This window comes from Rattus norvegicus, chromosome 14 (assembly GCF_036323735.1).
Source record: "Rattus norvegicus strain BN/NHsdMcwi chromosome 14, GRCr8, whole genome shotgun sequence".
NCBI classification, from domain to species: domain Eukaryota; kingdom Metazoa; phylum Chordata; class Mammalia; order Rodentia; family Muridae; genus Rattus; species Rattus norvegicus.
Window position 1 is genome coordinate 68,201,321 of NC_086032.1, and position 9,823 is coordinate 68,211,143.

Sequence of the window (9,823 nt, forward strand, 5' to 3'; positions counted from 1 at the left end):
TCACTTGCACACAGGGCTTCTGCAATCTGCTACGCAGCTGAAGCCCCTGGTTCACAGCCACGGAGGGGGGTGGGGGGTTGGTCTGGCCCCACCCCTTGCGTCCTGTTAGGGACTCTGTGAGAGTTGCTTGCAGCCCTAGGAAAAGCAGCTTTGGCCCTGTCTGCCCCTATCTGCTCTCTTCCTTGATTGTAGTTCTGTTTAGGCCAGCCGTAGCCTCAAGAACAAGCTATTTTGGGTACATCCCTTCTAGGAGGAGGCTCCACCCTAACTCGCTGGGTCTTAGCCATGCCCACCACAGCACCACCCTCATGCCCGGTGCCTCAACTGCAAGCCTGCCCGCCTTCCCTTTGCTCCATAGACTGGGTCTCAGGTATGCAAGAGTTGTGGCTGCTCTGCGGGCCCAGCCCCAATTGTTCTGTTGCTTGCCCAGCACCTGGAGCTGCCTCCACAGAATGTGGATACACACACACACACACACACACACACACACACACACACACACACACACATATTATGCAACCTGTCATGTTCCTATCCTGCCTTGGAACCTTGGTAAATGACTTTTAGTATTGCCACTGAATGTTCTATATTTACTATATGCATTCTCAAATATATGTAATTTAAGAGACACGAGTTACTTAGCTCAGATGTAACCAATCAATATAGTCCTCAATCTTGTCAGTTTGATAATTATTAATATAATTAATTAATTCTTTCAGAGACAGAATCTTCTGAAGCCTTTAGCAGTTTGCCCGACCAGGGTCTCTGAAGATGTGAACACAGCTTCAAGAGGCTGCCTGAATTGTACTATGATACACAGTGGATAAAACTGGATACCCTCAGCATCAAATGATTTATCGAAATCAAGATACATTTATGGCAATCTGTTTATTTAGGTTAGGGAAGTTTGCTTCTATGATTTCGTTGAAGATATTTTCTTGCCCTTTGAACTTGGAGTCTTCACCTTCGTCTATTCATGTCATTCATAGGCTTGGTCTTTTCATTGATTCCCAGATTTCCTGGATGTTTTGGCTTAGGAACTTTTTATACTTTGTATATTCTTTGACTTATTGTTGATATCTTCTATGGTATCTTCTAATGCCTGTGATTCTCTCTTCCCTGTCATGTATTATGTTGGTGATACTTGCATCTGTAGTTCCTAATCTCTTTCCTAGATTTTCCATCTCCAGGGTTGTCTCCATTTTTTATTTATTGTTTTTATTTCCATTTTTTTAGGTCTTGGGGCATTTTGTTCAATCTTTCACCTGTTTGATTATATTTTCCTATATTTCTTTAAGGGATTTTATTGATTCCTTTTTAAGGGCTTCTGCCTGTTTGCCTGTGTTTTCCTGTATTTCTCGAAAGGAATTATTTATATCGTCCTTAACAGCCTCTATCATCATGAGATGGAATTTTAGGTCAGTGTCTTGTTCTTCAAGTTTGTTAGGGTAGCCAGTGTTTGCTGTGGTATACAACTGGGTTCTGATGGTGGCTTCTTTCGTTTATGTTCTTTTACTTGCCTTCTGTCATCTGGATATTTCTGGTGGTAACAGGTTGGGTTGTATAAGACGGCAGCGGGCCTCCTTGGAAGCAGGTAGAGCTGTGTGACCTGCATTATTGCAGGCCTCCTGAGAGGCAGGCAGTGCTGTCAATGGTTAGGGAAGGCCACCTGTGCCCCTGATAAGAGGAAGTCTCCTGAGTTCCTGTGTCCCTGTGTCCCAGGTTAGGGCTAAAATGTTGAGAAACAGGCTGGCTTTGGGGTTCTGGGAATATAGGGTTCAGACATTGAAGGATAAAGGACGGTGGAAGAAGAGTGGCTAGACTGTATAGTTTAGGAGTCTCAGGTCTGATGGAAGCATAGGGGAGGTGTGTGAGGAGAATGGAGGTCCCTCTGAGTAGGTAGGCTGCTCAGGGTAGCTTGGCTTGGCCTAGAGGACTCAGTCAGCAGGGAAGATGTGTGGGGAAAGTAAAGCTTACTTGTATGCTTCAGGCATCTGATGGTGGTGGAGGAGAGGTAGCAGGATAATGGAGGTCTCCCTGGGATAGCAGGCTGTTCAGGGCCAAAAGTTTATAATTGTCCAGAGGACACTGGAGCTTTCGCAATACTAGTGAAGTCTAGCTAAGAGCATATAAAACTGTGACGCCTTTTTTATTTTGCTTTTTATTAGCTATTTCATGTATTTACATTTCAAATGTTATCCCCTTTCCAGGTTTCCCACTCTCCCATCCCTCCTCCCCCTGCTACTATGAGGATGCTCCCCCTCCTACCCACACACTCCCATCACATGGCCCTGACATTCCCCTACACTGGGTAATCGAGACTTCCCCAGGAACAAGAACTTTTCCTCCTATGGATGTCAGACAATGCCATCCTCTGCTACATATGTAGCTGGAGCCATGGGTCCCTCCATGTACACTCCTTGGTTAGTGGTTAGTCCCGGAGAGCTCTGGGTGGTATGGTTGGTTGATATCCTTGTTCTTCCTATGGGGTTCCATACCCCTTTAGCTCCTTCAGTCCTTTCTTTAACTTCTCCTTTAGGGTCCTGGTGCTCAGTCCGATGGTTAGCTCCAAGTATCCTCATCTGTGTCAGTAAGGCTGTGGCAGAGTTTCTGAGGAGACATTCATATCAGGCTCCTGTCAGCAAGTACTTCTTGGCATCAGCAATAGTGTCTGGGTATCGCAGCTGCATATGAGATGGATTCCCAGGTGAGGCCATCTCTGTATGGCCTTTCTACTCTCTGTCCCTATATTTCTTTTAGAGAGGAGAAATTCTGGGTTAAAATTTTGAGAAGGTTGAATGGACCAATTCCCCAACTGGGGACCCTGACTAATCTCTGCATATGGTCTCTACAGGTTCTCCCTATGCTTTGCTGTGCATTTCAGCTAATCCTTGTTGGGTCCTGGGAGTGTCTTGCTTTCCTGGCATCTGGGATTTTCTGTTGGCTACCCCTAGTTCCCCATCCCCAACTGCTACATACCTTTGTTTAAATTCCTGATTTTGTCTCCTCTCAGACCTGATCCTGCCCCTCTACCCCTACCTTTTTTCCCTCCCAAGTCCCTCTGACCCTCTACCTCTCCTGAGTATTTTGGTTTCACTTCTAAGAAGGACTGAAGCATCTACATTTTTGTCTAACTTCCTTTTGAGCTTCATATGGTCTGTGAGTTGCATCACGGGTATACCCAGCTTTGGGCTAATATCCACTTATCAGTGAGTGCATACCATGTGTGTTCTTTTGTGACTGGGTTACCTCACATGGGATATTTTCTAGTTCCAGCCATTTGCCTAAGAATTTCATGAAGTCATTTTTTTTGTTTTTTGTTGTTGTTTTGTTTTTCTTATTTTATTATACACTTCAGAATATATATCCCCATCTCCACAGAATGTCTGCACCCCTCTCACCGCACCAAACCTTTAAACTTACCAGTCTCTTGAGGGTTAGGTGCATTTTCTCTGACTGAACCCAAGAATCCTCTGCTGTATGTGTGGTACGGCCTCATCACATCTGCTGTATGCTGCCTGGTTGGTGATCCAGTGTCTGAGAGATCTCAGGGGTCCAGGTATTAACTGCTATTCCTCCTACAGGGTTGCTCTCCTCCTCAGCTTCCTCCAGCTCTTCCTTGATTCAAGCAGAGGGGTCAGCAGCATCTGCTGATTGGTTGGATGAACATATCTGCTTCTGACTCTTTTAGCTGCTTGTTGTATCTTCTGAAGGCACTCATGATAGGCCTTTCGTGAGCACCCCACACGATCACCTCCTTACATGCTGAAAATGCACTTGACAAAATACAATACCCCTTCATGTTAAAAGTATTAGAGAGATCAGGAATTCAAGGCCTGTACCTAAACATAATGAAACCAGTTTACTGCAAACCAACAGTCAATCAAATTAAATGGAGAGATACTTGAAGCAATCCCACTAAAATTGGGGACAAAACAAGGATGGTTACTCATCCATATCTACTCAATATAGTACTCGAAGTGCTAGCTAGAACAGTAAGACAACAAAAAAAGATTAAAGAAATACAAATTGGCAAAGATGAATTAAAGGTATCACTATTTGCAGATATGATAGTACACATAATCAATCCCCCAAAAAACAAAAAAGGCAAAAAAAAACAAACAAACAAAAAAAAACACAAAAAACAGAATAGTGAAAACAATTCTTTTTTCCCCCTCTATCTTTATTAACTTGGGTATTTCTTATTTACATTTAAACTGTTATTCCTTTCCCAGTTTCCAGGCCAACATCCCCCTAGCCCCTCCCTCTCCCCTTTTGTATGGGTGTTCCCCTCCCCATCCTCCCCCCATTACCGCCCTCTCCCAACAATCACGTTCACTGGGCGTTCAGTCTTAGCAGGACCAAGGACTTCCCTTTCCACTGGTGCTCTTACTAGGCTATTCATTGCTACCTATGCAGTTGGAGCCCAGGGTCAGTCCATGTATAGTCTTTGGGTAGTGGCTTAGTCCCTGGAAGCTCTGGTTGTTTGGCATGGCATTGTTGGTGAAAACAATTCTTAACAATAAAAGGATAGCTGGGGGAAATCACCATCCCTGACCTCAAGTTCTACTCTGAAGCAATAGTGATAAAAAGTGCATGAAATTTGTACAGAACTCATTGTTTTTAATACCTGAGTAGTACTCCATTGTGTAACCATACCACATTTTCTGTATCCATTCCTCTGTTGAATGACATCTGAGTTCTTTCCAGCTTCTGGTTACTATAAATAAAGCTGCTATGAACACAGTGGAGTATATGCCCTTGTTATATGTTGGGGCATCTTTTGGGTAAATGCCCAGGAGTGATATAGCTGGGTTCTCAGGTAGTACTATGTCCAATTTTCTGAGATTGATATCCATGGTGGTTATGCCAGCTTTCAATCCCACCAACAATGGAAGAGTGTTTCTCTTTCTCCATATTCTTGCCAGCATCTGCTGTCACCTGAGATTTTGATCTTAGCCATTCTGACTGGCATAAGTTAGAATCTCAGGGCTATTTTGATATGCATTTCGATGATGTCTAAGGAAGCTGAACATTTTCTTAGGTGCTTCTTGTCCATTTCGGATTCCTCAGCTGAGAATTCTTTGTTAAACTCTGTACCCCATTTTTTCAAAAATAGGGTTATTTGGTTCTCTGGAGTCCAATTTCTTGAGTTCTTTGTATATATTAGATATTAGCACCCTATCAAACATAGGATTAATAAAGATCTTTTCCCAATCTGTTGGTTGCCATTTTGTCCTATTGAAAGTTTGTCTTACAGAAGCTTTGCAATTTTATGAGATCCCATTTGTCGATTCTTGATCTTAGTGCATAAGTCATTGGCGGTGTTCAAAAAAATTTTCCATGTGTTCATGGATCTTCCCCACTTTCTCTTCTATTAATTTCAGTATATCTGGTTTATGTGGAGGTCCTTGATCCACTTGGACTTGCCTTTATATGTTACTTGACTTTTGTCCATTACTGCTTTTAAAATTCTTTCTTTGTTTTGTGCATTTGGTGTTATGACTATTCTGTGATGAGAGGAATTTCTTTCCTTGTCCAATCTATTTGGAGTTCTGTAGCCTTGTATGTTCATGGTCATCTCTTTCTTTAGGTTAAGGAAGTTTTCTTCTATAATTTTGTTGGAGATATTTACTTGCCTTTTAATTTGGAAATCTTAGCTCTCCGCTATACCTATTACACTTAGGTTTGGTCTTCTTATTTTTTCTGGATGTCCTGAATGTTTCAGGTTAGGAGCTTTTTGCATTATGCATTTTCTTTTACTTTTGTGTCAATGTTTTCTATGGTATCTTCTGCTCCTGAGATTGATTCTCTCTTTATAACTTGTATTCTGTTGCATCTATGACTCTTGCTCTCTTTTCTAGGTTTTCTATCTCTGGGATTCATATTCTCTCTCTCTCTCTCTCTCTCTTTCTCTCTCTCTCTCTCTCTCTCTCTCTCTCTCTCTCTCTCTCTCTCTTTCTTCTTTGTTTCTATTTGCACGTTTAGATCCTGGATCTTTTGTTTAATTCCTTCTCCTGTTTGGTTGTATTTTCCAGTAATTCTTTAAGGACTTATACTTGTTTATCTTTTTTCTTCTGTATTTCTTTCTTTCCTTTCTTTTCTTTTCTTTTTTGTTTGTTTCTTGGGATTTTTTTCTTTATGGAAAATTTATTGCAACTCTCCAACCATGCTTTACTTTTTCTTTTCAACATCTTGCTCTCCAGCTTCTTTCACCCTTCTTTTCTTAGATGCCAAAGAGCCAGGTATTTGCATGGGCCATGCAAAACCTCGTAAAAGCCTTAAAGTTCTTCTCTTCTTTTGTGATGACTTTGGCCTTTTCCCTTTTGTATACGTTCCAGATGGGCATCACAGGTCCTGGGTGACCAATTTAAGTTCTTCAGCAGAATGGTCTCCCTGTTTCGGTAAAAAGGCTTCATGGGTAAAAGTATGAGCTTGGAGAGGTACTCCTTCAGGAGCTGCACGTTGACATGCAGTGATTCAGTGGAGTTGTTTCACCTCCTTGGAGCCACAGAGATAATGATGGTGCAAGCCATTTTTTTGTGGATACCAGCCATCCTAAGTTCCTCCAGGCTGAAGCCCTGCCAGCCCGGAGCTTGGTGTGATATCTATCTATAGGGTACCTCATGATGGACCTGATGGGACCGGAGGCATTGCACTTTTGTCTGCCAGGCCTTGAGTCTGAAGATCTTGCATGCAGACTGGTTGCACAAAGTGTCTACTCACTGCTGCCAATCCTCATGGAAGTGTGGCTTCAGGATCATGCCATTCCAGCTGGGCATCATAGTTGCCTTTTGTATAGGAGAATGGTCAAACAGAAAGGACTCTCCTGTATTTCTTTAAGGGGTTATTTATATCCCTCTTAAAATATTCTATTATCATAATGAGATGTGATTTTAAATCCAATTCTTGCTTTTCAGGTGTGTTGGTATACCCATGACTTGCTGTGGTGGGAACACTGGGTTCTGATAAGGCCAAGTAGTCTTGATTTCCTTTGCTTAGACTCTTGCTTTCCTCTGCCCATCTGGTTATCTCGGTGTTAGCAGGTCTTGCTGTCTGTGCATGGACGTGTTCCTTCTATGGGCCTGTGAGCCCCTGATTATAGGAGTAAGAACACTCCAGGGAGACTAGCTCTCTCTTGGTAGGATTTGGGTATTAAGGGCTATGGGACATCCTTATCTTTGGGGAGCAGATGGAGACTGAAAGGATCCTGTTCCCAAGTGCTCTGAGGTTCCTGTGCCCTGTGTGTTCCTGGAGGGTCCCTCTTTGGACAGTTATTGGAGCAAAAGTGGTGGTCTTGCCTGTGTGATTAGGAATGAGAGCACTCATCGGAGACCAGCTCTCACCTGACAGGATTTGGGTATGGAAGGCTATGGGACAGCCTGGTCAGCTCTGGTCCCAGATGAAAACTGTGAATCCTTAATGACCTTATATAGAATGAATTTTGCTTATTTTGGACCTTAACACATGGAGAACTAAAATGGATTTAAGGCAGTAGGTGGTGTGGTATTTAACTTTGTGTTGCTTGGTCCTATTATTCTTATGTATCTAAAGAAAGAATCTGTTGCCTTAGAAAGATAAAAGAACGTTCTTCACTCAATGCATGTGGAGCTTAATCCAGCTGCACAAATCAACCCTAACTGTTGCAACCCTTGGTATCAATCCTTCCCCTCTAAACTCTGAAAGAGATGCTATTGTTGAAGTCAGGGTAACAGGGTAGCCTGAAATGTATAAAGGGCAACAAGGTCCTTACATGGTAGAAAGAAGTTATATGTGGAGGGGTAAAGAGTTAAATTAATGCCAGACTCTCTCTCTCTTTCTCTCTTTCTCTCTTTCTCTCTCAGTCTCTCTCTCTCTCTCTCTCTCTCTCTCTCTCTCTCTCTCTCTCTCTCAGTGTGTGTGTGTGTGTGAGAGAGAGTGTGTGTGTGTATGTGTGTGTGTGTGTGTGTGTGTGTGTGTGTGTGTGTGTGAGAGAGAGAGAGAGAGAGAGAGAGAGAGAGAGAGAGAGTATGTGTGTGTCTTCATGGAAATAAAGGAACTGGCTCACTTCCCCCGAGAAGTATCTTTGTATTCCATAATAAGTTCCAATTTTAACAAAGTATAGTTGATTTGAGATACCGAAGAAGACAAATCAGGAACAGAAAATTTGAGAAAGCCAAAGTAAAGCAGAACATATCTGGCTAGTCTGCTAATGTAGATGCCATTGGTGCTAACGAAGACTGGAGTCATTGACCTTTGTTATCTCTTACAGAAAGGAAGGCCAAGGCACATTTGTAAGGTTGTTTGCATTTAAGCGAATAGAGGGAACAACATTATAAGTTTCTCTATGTATCTGCTTCCTCTTAACTGACTTTACTTTTAATATCAAGCTGAAGTCGTGGAATAAAGGATGACATCGTTTAGAGTCCACATGTGCCATGAGACTTAAACAATAGGCATTTACTTCAGACACTTCTGAGAACTAGAAGTCTGATTCCAGACACAAACATAGTTGTTCTCTTCTTGACTTCATATAGTTCCATTCTATCCATTACTGAAATTTTTTCTTTTGACAATGTCTGAAAATAGTGGATTACACGGTTCTATCTTCCCTTCTTTCCCTTGAAAAGCCATTAATCCTACCTGTGACAACAACCTCTTAAAACAGTATACATTTAAAAAAAATGTAAGACATGAATGTGAAGTAAATATTCATTTCTATATCTATTTTCTTAATTTAGAAAATTCAATATTTTTACAAAATACAACCTATTTATATAAACACATTAAAAGTATATTTTTTGATAGTTCAGTTTTCAATATGGACATACAAAACATTCTTATTGTCATTTCTAATGCAGAATACGTTGACAAGTGTGATTATAAAGCAAATTTTCTGCTGGTTTATAAAATATTTAAGACTGTAAATAAGTCCAAAGTCAAAATATTCCTAAGCAGCATTTGGTCCTGAATACTAGGCATATACTGAGTATTCAAATACTTCTATAGGCTTCTTAGGTTTTTAAATATAATTTTAAAATATTACATTTTCATTGATCCTTTAGGTCAAAAAATATCATTATTTTAAGTTTTCATTTAATTGCAATATTAGTGGCATATGAAACATGAAAATCAGGCTGTATTAATATTACAAAACATAGAAGTCTATTTTTTATGGGCTAAGATTGTCAGATTTAGTAAATAGAAATAAGAAAATCACTAGTTAAATTTAAATTTCACATAAATACTGTTTAATATTTAGTGTCAAGTGTATTTCAAGCATCATTTGGGAAATATCATTTTTAAAAGTAAACCTGGTTTGAAATTCAAATTTAAGTGGCATTCTGCAATTTATATGGTGACTGTTTCAAAGGTTATTCTGACCTTAACAAAATGAGTCTATATCCTGTAGGTTTCTTCCTTCCCTTATGTATAAAATGATGGATCTAGACTTTCTTGCTGATGTACTCACATTATGAATCAAATGTCTATATTATGTAACCTTGAGTTGAGTGTTGGGGCAAATGAGAGATTGAGGCTGTTTAAATCTTTGAGGAAAAATATGTTTTACAGTATTGGCTTGAACTAGGGCAGTTTTGAGATCATTTCTCAAGAGAAAATTGCATCATTTCTTGATTAAAAGATTCTTCACTCCCAGCCCTGGAGAAGATAGATAGGATTAATTGACACACAGCTGCTATTGTCTGCTTTGAGTCTGAGTCCTAACTACACGCTGCTAATTATGACAATATTACTTTGGATGACCTTATATCCTACCCTGCCCTGGACAGTTCCATTTTAGACCGGTTGTCTTGATATATCTCCCATTTTAAGCATATTTTCC

The 9,823-nt window shown here is 40.7% G+C and overlaps 1 pseudogene; it reads right to left on the reverse strand.

The window, feature by feature from the left end:
• Positions 1 to 6,174: 6,174 nt before the first annotated feature.
• Positions 6,175 to 6,785, reverse strand: LOC134481907 (large ribosomal subunit protein eL13-like; annotated as a pseudogene).
• Positions 6,786 to 9,823: the final 3,038 nt, after the last annotated feature.